This window comes from Lepeophtheirus salmonis, chromosome Z (assembly GCF_016086655.4).
Source record: "Lepeophtheirus salmonis chromosome Z, UVic_Lsal_1.4, whole genome shotgun sequence".
Classification (NCBI taxonomy): Eukaryota; Metazoa; Arthropoda; class Copepoda; order Siphonostomatoida; family Caligidae; genus Lepeophtheirus; species Lepeophtheirus salmonis.
Genome location: NC_092584.1, coordinates 19,188,871 through 19,203,399, shown reverse-complemented (window position 1 = coordinate 19,203,399; position 14,529 = coordinate 19,188,871). Strand labels below are relative to the sequence as shown.

At 32.7% G+C, this 14,529-nt stretch overlaps 2 long non-coding RNA genes across 3 annotated transcripts; one reads left to right on the top strand and one right to left on the bottom strand.

Moving 5' to 3' along the window:
- Positions 1-2,786: 2,786 nt before the first annotated feature.
- On the top strand, positions 2,787-4,169 carry LOC121130305 (uncharacterized). Of its 2 annotated transcripts, none has more exons than XR_011783854.1 (2): positions 2,787-3,820; positions 3,913-4,169. It is a non-coding gene; the product is annotated as an uncharacterized lncRNA (long non-coding RNA). The 2 variants fall into 2 exon arrangements; XR_005868655.2 differs by having other exon boundaries at positions 3,880-4,169.
- A 9,298-nt stretch (positions 4,170-13,467) lies between these two features.
- LOC121130346 (uncharacterized) lies at positions 13,468-14,159 on the bottom strand. Its single transcript, XR_011783874.1, has 2 exons — positions 13,913-14,159; positions 13,468-13,846 (listed from the first exon to the last, which is right to left on the bottom strand). It is a non-coding gene; the product is annotated as an uncharacterized lncRNA (long non-coding RNA).
- Positions 14,160-14,529: the final 370 nt, after the last annotated feature.

Here is a 14,529-nt window from a genome sequence, read left to right as displayed (position 1 = left end):
TTAATATTTTTCTTAATGAAGATAATTCCGGTGGAGAATTGAGGCAGTAATTGAGAACCATGTGGTTCATATTAAAAATTAATATGCTATTACCATCTATGTATTCCATTAAATCAAACCAAAAAATTCATCAGAATGCATTTGTTCAGGATCTGAATGAGATCAAAGTTTGTTCCAATGGTAGTACACGCCCTATATTGTATACCAAGTGGTCCATTTAAATCTGAACATTTTGAATTTTAAACTTCACCAAGATATTATTTATTAATTAATAATAGAATTTCAACAAATTTATATGTGTTGCAGCTCTCTGAATCATTAATGTAGCCGCCTTAAGTGGGAATTATGGCTTCCGGGAGGCCTGACACCCGTTGCAGATGTAGTCTTCTGTCATGGCGTTCCTGTGTTTGCTGACAGTTGCATAGAGAGCCACAGTGTTTGGATAACAAATACTGTAGGCCTTGGCCTTGACACATATCCAAAAGGTGTAGTCGAGTGTGTTGGCATCAGGGTTGTAAGGGGGGTCAAAAGTGTTTTTTTTTAAAAAGTTCAAAAGAACTCAAAAAAGTCTTGCAAAGAAGGAAAAGTGTATACGGTGGCCTTTCCACCCTCAAAAATGTATTTCCACCCACTTTTTCGATTTCTCTCGGGATAGTCTGGTGAGACACCCTGAGATCTCTTGCATGGGCCCCATGGAGTTTAGGGTTCTTACCTGAGCTCCTCCAGGTCCAGTTTGGCCTTATTAAATTAGTCCTTCTTCCTCTCCAATATTTTGGACTTTCCAACGGCGTAGAAGTTTGTCTGGGAGATGCTCAACTGCTTGGAGAGCGTGAGTTTCCTTTTCTCCACTTGTATGTATGTAAGCTAGAGAGTTCAGATTTGCTTTGCAGCTAATTGTTTTGATTTAATATATCGAAACATGAATTAATTTCAATCACTCAACCTTCATTAATTATTGAATTAGTAAACATTCAGATTTCAATGGCCCACCCTGTAAATATACGAGTATATAAATTGAAACAATAAGATAGGAGTTTCTCTTTTTTCATTTATTGTTGTTCAAGATTGTTTCTATGATGTAGCACAACATTTACAGAATGTAATTATAAAATAAAATGGAGAAAACACCATCGAAATCTTAGGGAAATGAAAGACTAAACTATTTTATAGGCCAAGTAAGAGTTTTTATTCTTATGAAATAGTTGACCGAGCATATGTGTTGTATAAACAATATGAAAGTAAAACACTTAATTTGGATTTATTCCATTGCTTCATTTTTGTTCAAGATTATTTTTATACTATGTTGACGCACCACCTTTATGACCATTAAAAAAATACTACGACAAACAAGATATTTCATAAATCAATGTTAGAGCAATTCTTAAGAAATTTTTTGTGGGAAAAGTAGTGCTCTCAAGGTCTCAAAATTTTCCTTTTGATTAAATAAATATTAACACTGCAATCCTAAAGTTGTCGTATTTATGGATTTTCTGCAAAAAATCCCCAAAATGTGTAATAATATAGCAATTACAATTTAATAAATATTTCAGACGAGGATGTTATTATTAAGAAATATTTAAACAACTATTCTCCGAAATCCGCAACCCTCTATCAAAAACATAGCAAGTTATACGAGGCAATTTTTCGGCTAATGGATATTGTGGGCACATTTTTTATGTGGCAAGAAGATACAAATGGTGTATCGATGGTCACTTTGGAGAATTTTGTATTCACCTCGGGGTGTTTAAGTGTTTTTTCCTGTGTAATCATACTATCTAACTGAGTAACTTCTCAATTTCGGTGAGACTTTGTAGCAGGATGATAGATTTTAAAATTATGAGGCCATTAAATTTTGAAAAACCCCATTAAATTTTGAGAGGTCAAGGTCATACAAAACGTTTTTTATGACGTTTTTAAAGCAGGATTAAGGAGAAAGATATAGATTGACTTTTGTTTAACTTTTTAGAAAGGTTAAATATGCCACCAGTAAAAGGTCATTAAATCCTAAGAGGTTAAGGTCAGACTCAAAATAATAAAACGCAAAATCAACCATCTTTTGTACAAAAAATATGAGATGCATTCTGGCAAAAAAGTACAGGGAATTGTGAATTAAAACACAAATTTCACATGTAATCATTAAAGTTTGTTTTATTGCCTTCAAAGTAATCTCCATTGGATGCAATACACATATACCAACGTTTTTTCCGGTCCTCGAAACATTTTTATATGCACTTTTTGGGATGGTTTTTAGCCTCTTCCACGAATTTTGTTTTATGAATTCAATAGACTCAAAACGGGTTCCGGGTCATTCCACCTCAATTCACCCAAGGCTGTAATCCTACCCTCTCCGATTTTAATGAAACTTGGCACAATTGATGTTTGTGGATAGAAAGTAACTCTCGTGAAATTTTATACCATTTAGATTAACAACTTAGGAGATATGATCTTTTGAATTTTTGACTTTGTCGACAAATTATATCTAGACTTCAAATTTTAAAATCCCATATCTCGGCAACTACTTGACCAATATGGATTTATGAACTATCATTGGAAAGTAAATTAGCCAGGGAAACCAATTCCGGTATCATTTTTAGACTTGGAGTATAAAAGGGGGGTAATTACTTTTGGAACTATAATTTGAGCTTAGAGCTGGCGTTGAAGACCTCGTGACATGGGTCTGACCTTGCCATGAATATGTTCGTTCATACTGTTTACTATAACATATCAAAAAACTGGAGAGGTATTATAGTTTGTTCTCGTGTTATTTAGAGTTGAAGTAGAAATTCTATAACTTATACAACAATCAATTTAGATAATATGTATAAATAGAAAATGAAAATAAAATACGTAGGGGTTGAACTAAGTATGAACACGTATATGTTGCTTAGCTTCTCACTTGTAACTTCTCTACGTGTAGTTCATTATTTAAAAGTGTGCACATCCAATCAATCACAATATTCATTGAGAACTTTGAGTATTCTTCAAATTATGTTTGTTTGTTTTTTTGGTTATGTGAGATGGAATGACACTTGGACAGAGTGGTAATTTAAGTTAAGGAACAAAAAAAGAAAAGTCACGTGTTGCTAAATCAGGCGAAGATGGTGGTTGATTGATGGTATTTATTGCATGTTTGGGTTTGAATTCGCTCACAATCGTGGGTCGTTGCGATGGCACGTTATCGTCGTATAAGATTTTTAGTCAGAATAGTACGAACTGAATGATGCAAGATGTTAATACAATATGATAACTCCCTGAAGCTGGTATGACGATTTTTCAACTCATTTTCCTTCACTACGTCGATGGTCAGTTCGGTGGTAGTGAACGAAGGTCATCCAGAACGCAGCATCCCTTCGACGAACGCTTTTTACCACTCATATGCACGGGTTTGATCAAACTGATTCACCAAAAGCTTTTTCCAACATTTTCTACGCATCTGCAGATGAAATTTTATTCGTAACACAAAATTTACGGGAAACTTTTATTCCAATAATTTCGTTCATTGTAAAAATCGTGGAGTACTAGTAAGGAAATTCACTTATCCCGCTGTTGCAAGTAAACTGGTCAACAGATAGTGTTCAAATTTGGCATCATAATGAAAGACAGTGCTGACGACCTAGAGAAAAAAATGTTTTTACATTCCTTCAGTACGGGTAATTTAAGTTAACAAATTCGCGATACTTTTTTGACAGAATGTTCATAACTCAAATTAGTCGTTTAAAACCAAAGTTTAGATTTTTATACATCGCTATTTGTACCAGTTTAAACTCGTAGTATCTCCATGAATATTTAATTGATGCAACTTCTTTTCTTTTCTTTTTTGGTAAGGATGCTCATGATGATTTTTTAGATCTGAAGTACTTTTAATATTAATATTTGTAGCTATACTCACAGTTTAAAACTAATATAATGCAGGCTTCTACCTAGTTTTGGGTCGGTCCATTATCGCTCGGAGTCGACTCACTCGGTTGGTCCAAAAAATGAACCAATAATAAAAATCTTGTCAAGTGACTCGGTCCTGCATCGGTTTGAAGACGTAGACCACACAAGAAAGAAGCTTTTAAAATTATACAACCGGCCTGCGGAGACACAGGAATACCCTATTTAGAAATAGCAACGAAATGAATAATTATAATTGATATATATTATTTTAATAAAGTTGAGTGATGTCACATGCTTTCCTTTTTTAATTTATATCCGTCCTGACTCCGATTCCAACGACTCACTCAATTTAGACCGATGGATAGTTGGTTCGGTTCATTCAGTCCAGATCGACTCAACAACTAAATTGTACCCGATCCCTCTATTTCCATACAATCGTTCATTCTGTAAAAAAAATCCGTTCCCCGTTCATTCGTTCATTTTTGCATTTTTTTTATTTTTTTTATTCACTTCATATTTATCTAGTATAAAAAGTTCAACTCATTATTATATAGATTCCTCTTTGTTTCGTAGTACATAAAAATGAGCCTCAAAAGCATAGCTTACAAAAAGAAAATCAGGCAATCCACGGGTTCCTAAAATGGCAATCTCCATTCTTATAAAATATAGTCCAATTTCTTCAAATTGTTTGTTTTAATAGCCTCAAAATAGAGCCAGTACTTTTATTCAAGGGAACCTTGAATAAAATTTTTAACAGCCCTTAAAAAATAGCTGAACCGACATATTTTTTCTGAGTTACCTCATTTAATGGAAAGGTTGAGCCTTGGAAAAGACAATATAAGCAAATGCTAAATGTTCATTCAGCGATGCCATAATAGGTACATAGAAAAAAAAGGAGACCCCAACCATAGGCCAACTTTCAGGCCTAGCTTAATTATTTCAACATTATAGTTGGGCCAAGTTGGGCCCATAAGCCTAGGGCCTAGTCGATCTTTATATGTTAGGCCCAATCGGATTTGATTTTTTTTTTTTTCCTAGCTGATGGTTTTTTTTTGGAGAGGCCTCTGATTGGTATTTAGTTGTTTTGCTGATTTTTCCAGAAGGTTCTAAATTCCTCATGTGAGTTCATCTCTGATATATCCTGTGTAGCCCTAGTTTGTCTATAGCATTAACATCTCCAGAGAAGTGGGTTCCGCTTTTATTATTATTATTTATTCATAGAGACATTAATGCAAGACTTTGGGGTGCAGAGGCTTTTCGTGTGAGAGGATAAAATTAGTCCCGAATCACATGTTTATATTTTCGTCTTCAACCCGACCTGAATACACTGCTCCGACGAGTTAATAACTGCATTTCTTAGTATGAAAATAATAAGTGCATATCAACGGTATACATTTGGGGTTGTACCTATAGCAGTCTTACTGATTCCAATTCTTTAACCGTTCGAATCGTATTCAATGCATTTAGAACCAAGATGCCACTTTATTTTTTTTGTCAGTCTAAAATACACTCTAATTCAAGCTATGAATGAACTGTAAGTCTACATTTTTTTCAGTCTCATGGGAAAAATAATTTATTTCATTCGCACAGATAATCATATCCTGTTGCCTTTCATTAATTACGCCCAAAAAAATAAATAATAATGAAGATACTAAATGTAAGCGCTTATTTAGCAACAGGTTTATACTGAAAAAAAAAATGAATAAATCTTAATATTCACGAAGATACTAAGAAGATAAAAAGTTCTTGAGATATTAGCAGTTAAAATTGTTTTTGTAAGGCCTTTTTTCACTAATAGTACTGGAATATTTCTCAAATGATCGTAATATGACTAGCACTCGACAGTTTAAATGAGTGTAGATAATGGAATTACTATGTTTGTGGTAGAGACTGGGTAGGCCTTCCAAGTTGTCGAAGATCCTAGATTCGTCCATCTAATCAAAACTCTTTAACCTGGAAAGGAATTTCCATCGCACTACAAGATCGTGAAAAAAATGTCGATGAAGTTTAAAGGCATGAAGACAAAGATTTGCAATGAACAGAAGTTGCGGATTATGTATCCAGTTTGCAAATATCCGATCAAATGGTCTCAAATCTTTCATCGGTGTTACATCCCATACTAGGTCGCTGAAGCTGGGACGGCGAATCTTTGTCATCGCATGTAGAAGAATGGAGGGGAGGATTCATACTTTCTACAAGGTGGCCAAAGTTCTAAAATGTACTCTTCAAGACTGGGAAACTTTTTTTGAAACTTTTTTTTAGTAGATGTACATATTACAAAATGTCGATTTACAGAGAGAGAAAAACTTGCAGAAGGCGTGCACAGAAGTCTAGACGTGTTTTGGGGATCCCAATAGAAATGCTGGATTTTCATTACTTATAAATCAATTTAATATCATTTATGTAAATAAAAATTTTTAATATTCCAGCAAGTCTAAATTTTTTTCAATACGTTGATTCGTTTAATTGCAACCTTTGCTACGAAATAGGTTATCTCAAAATGGTATTCAAAATCACAAATAGGTTGTAATGGATCAAATAAAGGTACATATAATGGATGTTAAAACTTTTATTTATCTTGTATCTTGTAAAGTTTCAACCAATCAATTTATGCAAAGTACATAAATTTCAACCCGACATTAGCACCTTCAATCTTTATTACTGGGCAATATGTAAGTACTTTGTCTTATTTTTTAACCTCTCTTTTTTTTCAATAATAACTATTGATTGTCTGGAGAGCGTGGGAAGAGATTCATATACTCGAAATTGATATTATACAATTCAATTGTAGGTATTTAAAAGTTTTGCATAATATTGTACTCTGTAATTCCTGAAATTTTCATTCAATTCTCTTGATTTTTAAGAAAGTTGTGTTGTTTTATTGAAATATCATATTCTCACAGATGACAGATTTTAATGTAGGTTATAACATAAACAGTGCAAAAAAAGACGTGAAATTTCGATGATAAATTGATCATAACTTCCTTAATATTGTACCTAGGGACATGATTTTTGATATCAAAAGAAAAAATGTCTTTTTTACAATTATCTATTAGATAAAGCAAGTTTAAAAGGAAAAAAATTAATTTGATTTTTTTTTTTTTGTAAAATACTTTATGTGTAGTATACGAAAAATCGACTTCACGTAGAACAACATAGTGTTGAACGAGTGGCCTCTATATATTATTAAAAAGAATAGTAATTAACAAGTTATTTCTCGAAATGGCCGCCCTCTGCAGCCACATTAGCTTCATCCTGGCCCTTAAAGCTGCGCACACCTTGAAGACGTGGCCCTCGGGCATGAACGCCCACTGCCTCTCGGCGAAGGTATTTAGTGTGTCATAGCTGGGATAGAGGTCGGTACAGGATCTACTTTCGACATAGCTCCAGGTACCATAGTAGAGGATTCATGTCGGGCGAGGAGGGATGCAAGAAATCGGTAAAATCATCCTGGAGCCATTACTACGTTGTCCTGGCCTTGTGCCCCGGAGCAGAGTCCTGCTGAAACACATAGTTTCCAACTGGGTAGTTTGACTTCACCCAGGGCAAGACCACCTCCGATTTCAGTCCTTTCGGAAACCAATACAGGGGTATCCTCTTCCTGTTTGAGTCTCCGATTTCAATCAGTTGTAGCTGATTTGAACGCTAATATTCACTGTATTATTGTGTTCAAAAATCCTGAAACATAGTTGTCAAATGAGGTAGTATCCCTGACACTTTCAATGTGGAAGTTGCGATTTGCTGTCGATATTATCGACAATTTATACATGGTACTACCTTATGATTCGAACGCAGAACGGAACGCTGAATGGAACGCCAAAACTGCCGAACGCTTTACAAGCCTAGAAATTAATATATTCAGCTTTGTGTAAAAGTATAATATTGAATATACATATTATTGGCTAATATTTCGCATCGGGCATCACATTGACTTGGATTGGCCCTGTTCGATTGCATTGTTGATCCCAATACTACAAAAAAGAAATTTAAATACAAAAAAACAAGAGTGGGGAGAAGTGTGAAACTTTAACTATTCTTCTTCTTTTTTTTTAACTGCTTTGCCTGAGGCCCACAAATGAGTAACTAAATCTAACTAACTCGGAGACTGCTAGCAGAGTAAAATCTTCTGTCTGCATCAATGAACGGCAGCTATAAGTACAAAGGGTAGTAGAAACAAAGATAAAGTAATAACATGAGATTAAAGTACCAGGATATACAAATTTTTATCAAGATACGAACTGGTCAAGAGTTGAGAGCAACTTCCTATTTAATTTTTTTATTTGAAGGATAAATTATTTTGACTGACGATCTCGATCAAGGAACAAGTTGGACTTTTACTTATTAAATCTCTGTTGGATGTAAAGGTGTATTATAACTTCAAAATTGTGCGTTAAAGTAAAGACTTTGATTGGTTAACTTTCTATTACAACATCAGGGTCTAACAAAGAGTAATACCATTTCTTTAGTAGGAATTGATCATTGTACTTCATGTAAAACAAACTAACATATGTTACGTCATACTATAGACTTTTTGTGAGCCAATACTTTGCTTAATCAGGTACATCTGCAGGGAGGGCTGGTGTAGCTCCCGCCCCCCTCCCCCAAAAAAAAAAGAAGTTTATAAGGAATTTTCCCTTCCTTAGCAGTTGTCATTATTATTGCTTAATTCCCGAGTAGTGAACATCCTTTCCTTAATAGATTCAATTATTTTCAAAACCTGATCGAACATTCGTTCATAAACGCAGAACGTAGCCTTAAGGATTTGTTTGCAAAGTTATAATTGTAAGTTCATTTTTGGACTCAGAGTAGAATTGCCGATCGACATCGGAGTAATTCAAGCAAATGTCCTTGTTTCTATCGTTTTGTCCTTCCTCCCTTGTGAGAGCCCAATTATAAATGATTTAATGATACGTCATGAGAATTATTCTTCCTCTCCTCCACCCTATTCTTCAAAACGATCAGGGTTACCATGTTATTTTTAGTTTCTTTTTTAAAAACTGGACATTTTATATTGGATTTTCATCATTGGTTATGGTATAATCTTGTACTAATCTTGCAATTTTTTTCTTTTTCATAGGTGGGTGGGAGGAAATATTTTTTCAAAATTGTCTTACTCTTAGGTGAGAGGACTTTTTTTTGCAAAAAAAAGTAATATGACCCTTTTCATTTCTCCCCCCTCTCTAAAAAAAAAAATACTATAAGAATTTTCTTCATAAAATTTAGTTCATATTTAATTAAAAGAGGGGTTTATTTTTTATTTTCTGATTGACTTATTTTTAGGAAAAAGTTCAAATTTTTGTTTAGAAACTGGAACAAAAAAAAAAAAAAAAACATCATAACAACACTATTAAAAATTCATGGTATAGCTAAACTTTTTATTTAACTTGCTATAAGTTTGTAATAAAAAGAGTGTACATAATGATACAAATATTGCCATATGTGTATTTTTAGATATTTATCTCTAATATGGTCAAAAGCATTTTATTATGGATTTTTTTTTTCTTTTCATTGTTAGTATAATAATATTTTTATTATATAAAGAGTCAAGGAAGATCTATGGTCCTGCACTTCCATTTACTTAATGCAATATAAATTATTATAACAAATATTAGATTAGATTATTTTTCCGCCTTTCTTTTTCTAACTAATTATATAGTTAAGAGATAGGGGACTGAGGAGGGTTAAGTTGACATACTTTAAAAATCATTCTTTTCTCATAGGTTTTCAGTAAATGGGTAATTCTCTAAAAATAAGCCACCGTAACGCCCAAAGTGAATAAATTCATACCATTTATAAATAAATACTCAGAAGGGAAAGGATGGTCAAATGATTAACAGAGGCGTCCACAGGATTAAGTATATATATATTGTGAGGTCATCATATAGAAAGATTAAGACTCTTATGTATATAATATTTTATTATACCTTTGTATGAAATGTATTTATGTCAATATTAATGGAATCGTCTATCAGTAGTCACGTCGTAAGTTGATAACTGTTGGTGCAGTTAACAAATAAAGTGCCTTAGCTACGAATTAAGGCGAATGTAACTCGTCAAGTTACAGCAGCACTTAGGAACTGTATGGAAGTCCTTAACATTGAATGAAATAACCGAGGATATGATGAAGAAAATGTAACTCATCATGTCCAAAGTCGAAGATGCCTTACAAGAAATGGATATGTGACCCAATTTTGAGTTGGAATGAGAAGAAGAGGAGGCCAAGACGAAGAAGATTATTCTTGAACAGGTCTATAAACAGTAGAGAAATTAAAGCCATCAATCCTAAAACTCCCCAAAAATTCCATAAAACGAAAAGAAACAAACCACCCTCCCCTCCAAGAAGTCAAAATTTCAAAAATAAATTATGATTTAAAGCCAGAGGGACTCACGAAAGACGCCAAACTGGCGGACTTCAAATCTTGGCGGACAAGTTACGAGCTCTACTACTCCACAAATAAGATGGGGCCAATGAGCAAACCGGAGCAAAAGGGATATTTATAAAGTTGTGGAGATTTAAAATTACAATGTATATTATCATTCACAACAATTCCAGGCACTCCAGTAATGGGCATCGAAGGATATTACCATTAACAAGTACCATAATAAAATTAAATTTTGAAAGGACAAAATTACTACCGTGGTACATTCTGTCCTACAAATAAGACACATATTAAATCAAGAGCCCTCTTTATTTTGAAAGGGGCAATTGATGAAGGTGTAAAAGTTATACTATTAAAATGGTACCCCCAACCATGCAGCCATATTTATACTGGCAAAAACTTACATATTGCTTTTTATTTATCGGATACCAATTTTGAAGATCAATAATTATAATAAATACAATTCGTTTTATTGGTAAATTGACATTAAATAGATAATATGTAATTACACTCAGATATAGTTAACTTTTATATAGACATACCAGTGATTCTCAACCCTTTAAGCACTGCTCAATCTAATTTCTCTCGGAGGCAATGATACATTTTTATTTTATTGTTTTTATTCAGGAAAGTGAAGAGATAAAACACCATCTACTGCAAAACCAAAGCCTATTGAATAGGGCAAAGAAGTCAACCATTTCTGGCCTCTATTGACCTTGTTAACCTTGGTTGCATTTGAAACTTAGTTCCCTATTCTGTCATATATCATCCTTCACATACCTCCTCATAGTCGAGTCACTGACATTGAGAACCTTGACATGCTGCCTCTTCAACTTGTCTTTATTTCTGGTTATTCCTGTGTCCACGACCTCCATGAGACCGATCTTCCGGCGTCTACCACTACCAGGGAACTACTCAATGCTCTTACCCGAAGTCACCACCATGTTTCTAACCTTGTAAGTAAGACTCCATGATCACCCTGTAATCTCAATGATATCTGTGACACTAACTTGAGAGTGGGGAAAATCAGACAAACTATGCATTTTAGCCTCCATACTATCAGCTCCTGATTTGTGAACCTTTTGTATTATTATTTATAAACCGGAATAGTTTATACTGAAAATAGTGCAAACTATTATATTTAAAATATTCGAAATGAATCCAAATTGATTTAAAGTCAAGTCCACGATTTTACATCGTACACTGTAAGTCCATTATGAACTCTGAGTAGAATTTAGAATCACACCAGAGTCATTTCTGTCTATCATATCATTGCTAGGTAGGGAGTGAGGCTTCAGTTTAATTCCGTAATATCATAGCTACTTTGCAGCTAATTTAATCAAACACTATACCAGCTTAGCTACTTTTCTCCAAAGTAATCTTGAAATTTTCAGGGTGACCACTCTAGTTTTCACATAAACATTTAAGTAAAGAGGATTAGATTCGATACAATTACTTTGCAAGATCAGTTTTGCATTCATGACGCTTTTTACTTGTATCTTCTGTATCAAGAATTTGAGATTGGTAAATATCAATACTAATTTCATAAGACTAAAATATGTTGATGGCCAATTACATCCAATAATCTCCTTTTTTTAAAGAATAGGTCCATTTTTGGATAAGCAACTTCAAAAGACTACAATATGTTGATGGCCAATTACATCCAATAATCTTCTTCTTTTTTTTTGAAGAATAGGTCCATTTTTGGATAAGCAACTGTTGGTCCTTGGAATTCTTCCTAACAATGGCGATGGCTCAAACAAGATATATGAGTTATGTACTAAAAACATTGCACATATCTTGTAAAAAATTCTAATGCAATATAGTCAGGGTTTACTATATTTTACTTCCTTGTATAATTATATACCTATTATATGAACTGTTTGTAGTACAAGAATAGTTAATAGGATCCCTCTATCCAGTCAAAACATGACAGGATCTCAAATTTAAACGATAAAGAGGAAGTTTTGTTGAAACATTTCGTGTCTTGATTAAACATTACTTTATGAAAGGCAAAAACTCCTCAAGAGATTAAAAAGAAGCTGGGTAAACATTATGAGAACTCTGCCCTTCGATTAGAATAGTTTATAAGTGGTTTCATATAGGTAGAGATACTAAGAGCTTGAAAGCCTTTTAACGGCTGACGAATTTTGCTGAATTCTTCAAATAACAGGAGATTATTGAATGTGGCGTGTACTATAATGACTTTAGTTCATTCTATTTAATAGCACAAATATTCTCAACAAAACAAAATTTACATCATTTGACCTCATCGGAACAACATATAGAGTTGTCAATAATATGCAATGTCGATATGTAAAAAAAAAAACTAAATTTGACAAAGTCTTTTATGACAATATGAAGAATGTTTGAGAGAAACTAAGTTTATCTCTCATCACATTTCATTACAATTTTCACATCCCTAGTTATAATTATATTTAGAATCTAAGTACAATTTAGAAATCATAAGTACATCTCCTCATGAACGACCAGGACTAACACTGAGGATTTACTTTAATCATTTTTAAAGGAATTAACCCTTAAATATTTTGCTTTTTTAAAATCTGATAATACTTTTAGGAGGTGAATGAGGGAAAAAAAGAAAGATTTTTGGATTTTTTTTCTAATTAAAATTTACCTACTTAGAGTGGGTTCTCACGCAAAGGAAGTAAACTAAAATCTACTTACCAACAGGATTATTTCATATGTAATTTAACACATTTTATTTCAATATTATATAAAAATGTGGGTTTTTTTGGTATGTTGCATATGTGCAACAAGAAACATTAAGATTTAAAATGTTTTTGAATACATATGCACGCTATTTTTTTTTTTTTGTACATTGAAGAATAATTATGAAAGTCTTGGAAAATAAAAACTCTGTTTAGATTGACAACTTATATATACATACTCAAGGCAAGAGTAAGTCAAATAAAAAGCATGACAACAAAATATATGGCAATTATATCGTTGTGATGTATGGAATTACCAAGGATTTTTTTACTTTCATCAAGGTTTGTTTCCCGACAATTGGAGAAACAAGTACATTATATATAAATATAATTATCGATTGAGTTAATCGGATCTACAACATTTTTAGATCTGATTCATAAATCAATGAACACTTTTCAACATATGTTATTAAATCTTAGGAGCATAATTGAATTATGTAAAAACAGTCAAAATAAGAACAAATTTTATATATTGCTAACAAGTGATACAATTTTATTGAAAAATAATTTAGAAATTCCAATATCAATCAAATAATATGAAATATAGCGGAAAGATATCAAATAAAAAACACTAAAAATAATTACAAACAATTAAACTTAGTATTTTTTATTTGAAACACAATCAAGAGATGAGTTGATTCCATCAATAAAGTACTGAAGCTCTGATGAAAAATTTTTGAGCTCGTTTTCATCCGGTTGCATTGAATGAAATCTTTCTTGAATTGCTTCAAAAGCATGTTTGATAGTGTTGCATCTTAGCACTTGGATTTTAGTTATTTCCTCCTCTAATGTGTTGACTAATTCATCCACACTCGACAACAATGTATTCTTAAGCGCTGCTAACATTTCATATTCCTAATTATACGATTAAAAAATTAAGAGAACATGACTGTATATAATTTATAGTTGTAGAAAATTTACATTTTTATTGAGTTCATTGGAACCATGGACGAGAGTTTGAGCACGGCTCATAAGTAATTCCAATCTTGTCGGATTACTTAAAAAAGAAGCGTTGGAAAACTCATCAGGACAAGCTGAGTACGATTGATTTGGCTTCATATCCAGATTACAAGAGAAACTGTTATTCGCCATTCTGATTAGTTAACTATCTTTTATTTGCACGTAAACAAGAACTGTGTTTTAACTACTGAATGTTCTTTCCGTTCGTGATATTTAATTATGAATATTTTTTAAAGAGAATACAATTAATTAAAACTAAACATTTTATTAATTTACAAAATATATATAATATTATTTTGTTTATTTCAATTATATTGTTCATAATGTATCCATAGAAAAAATATTACTAAACTTCCCCTTAGTCCATAATATTAATAACACATTTCACGATATAGTTATTGGCATCAACATATTGTAGTCTTATGAAATTAGTATTGATATTTACCAATCTCAAATTCTTGATACAGAAGATACAGTAAAAAGCGTCATGAATGCAAAACTCATCTTGCAAAGTAATTGTATCGAATCTAATCCTCTTTACTTAAATGTTTATGTGAAAATTAGTGTGTTCAACCTGA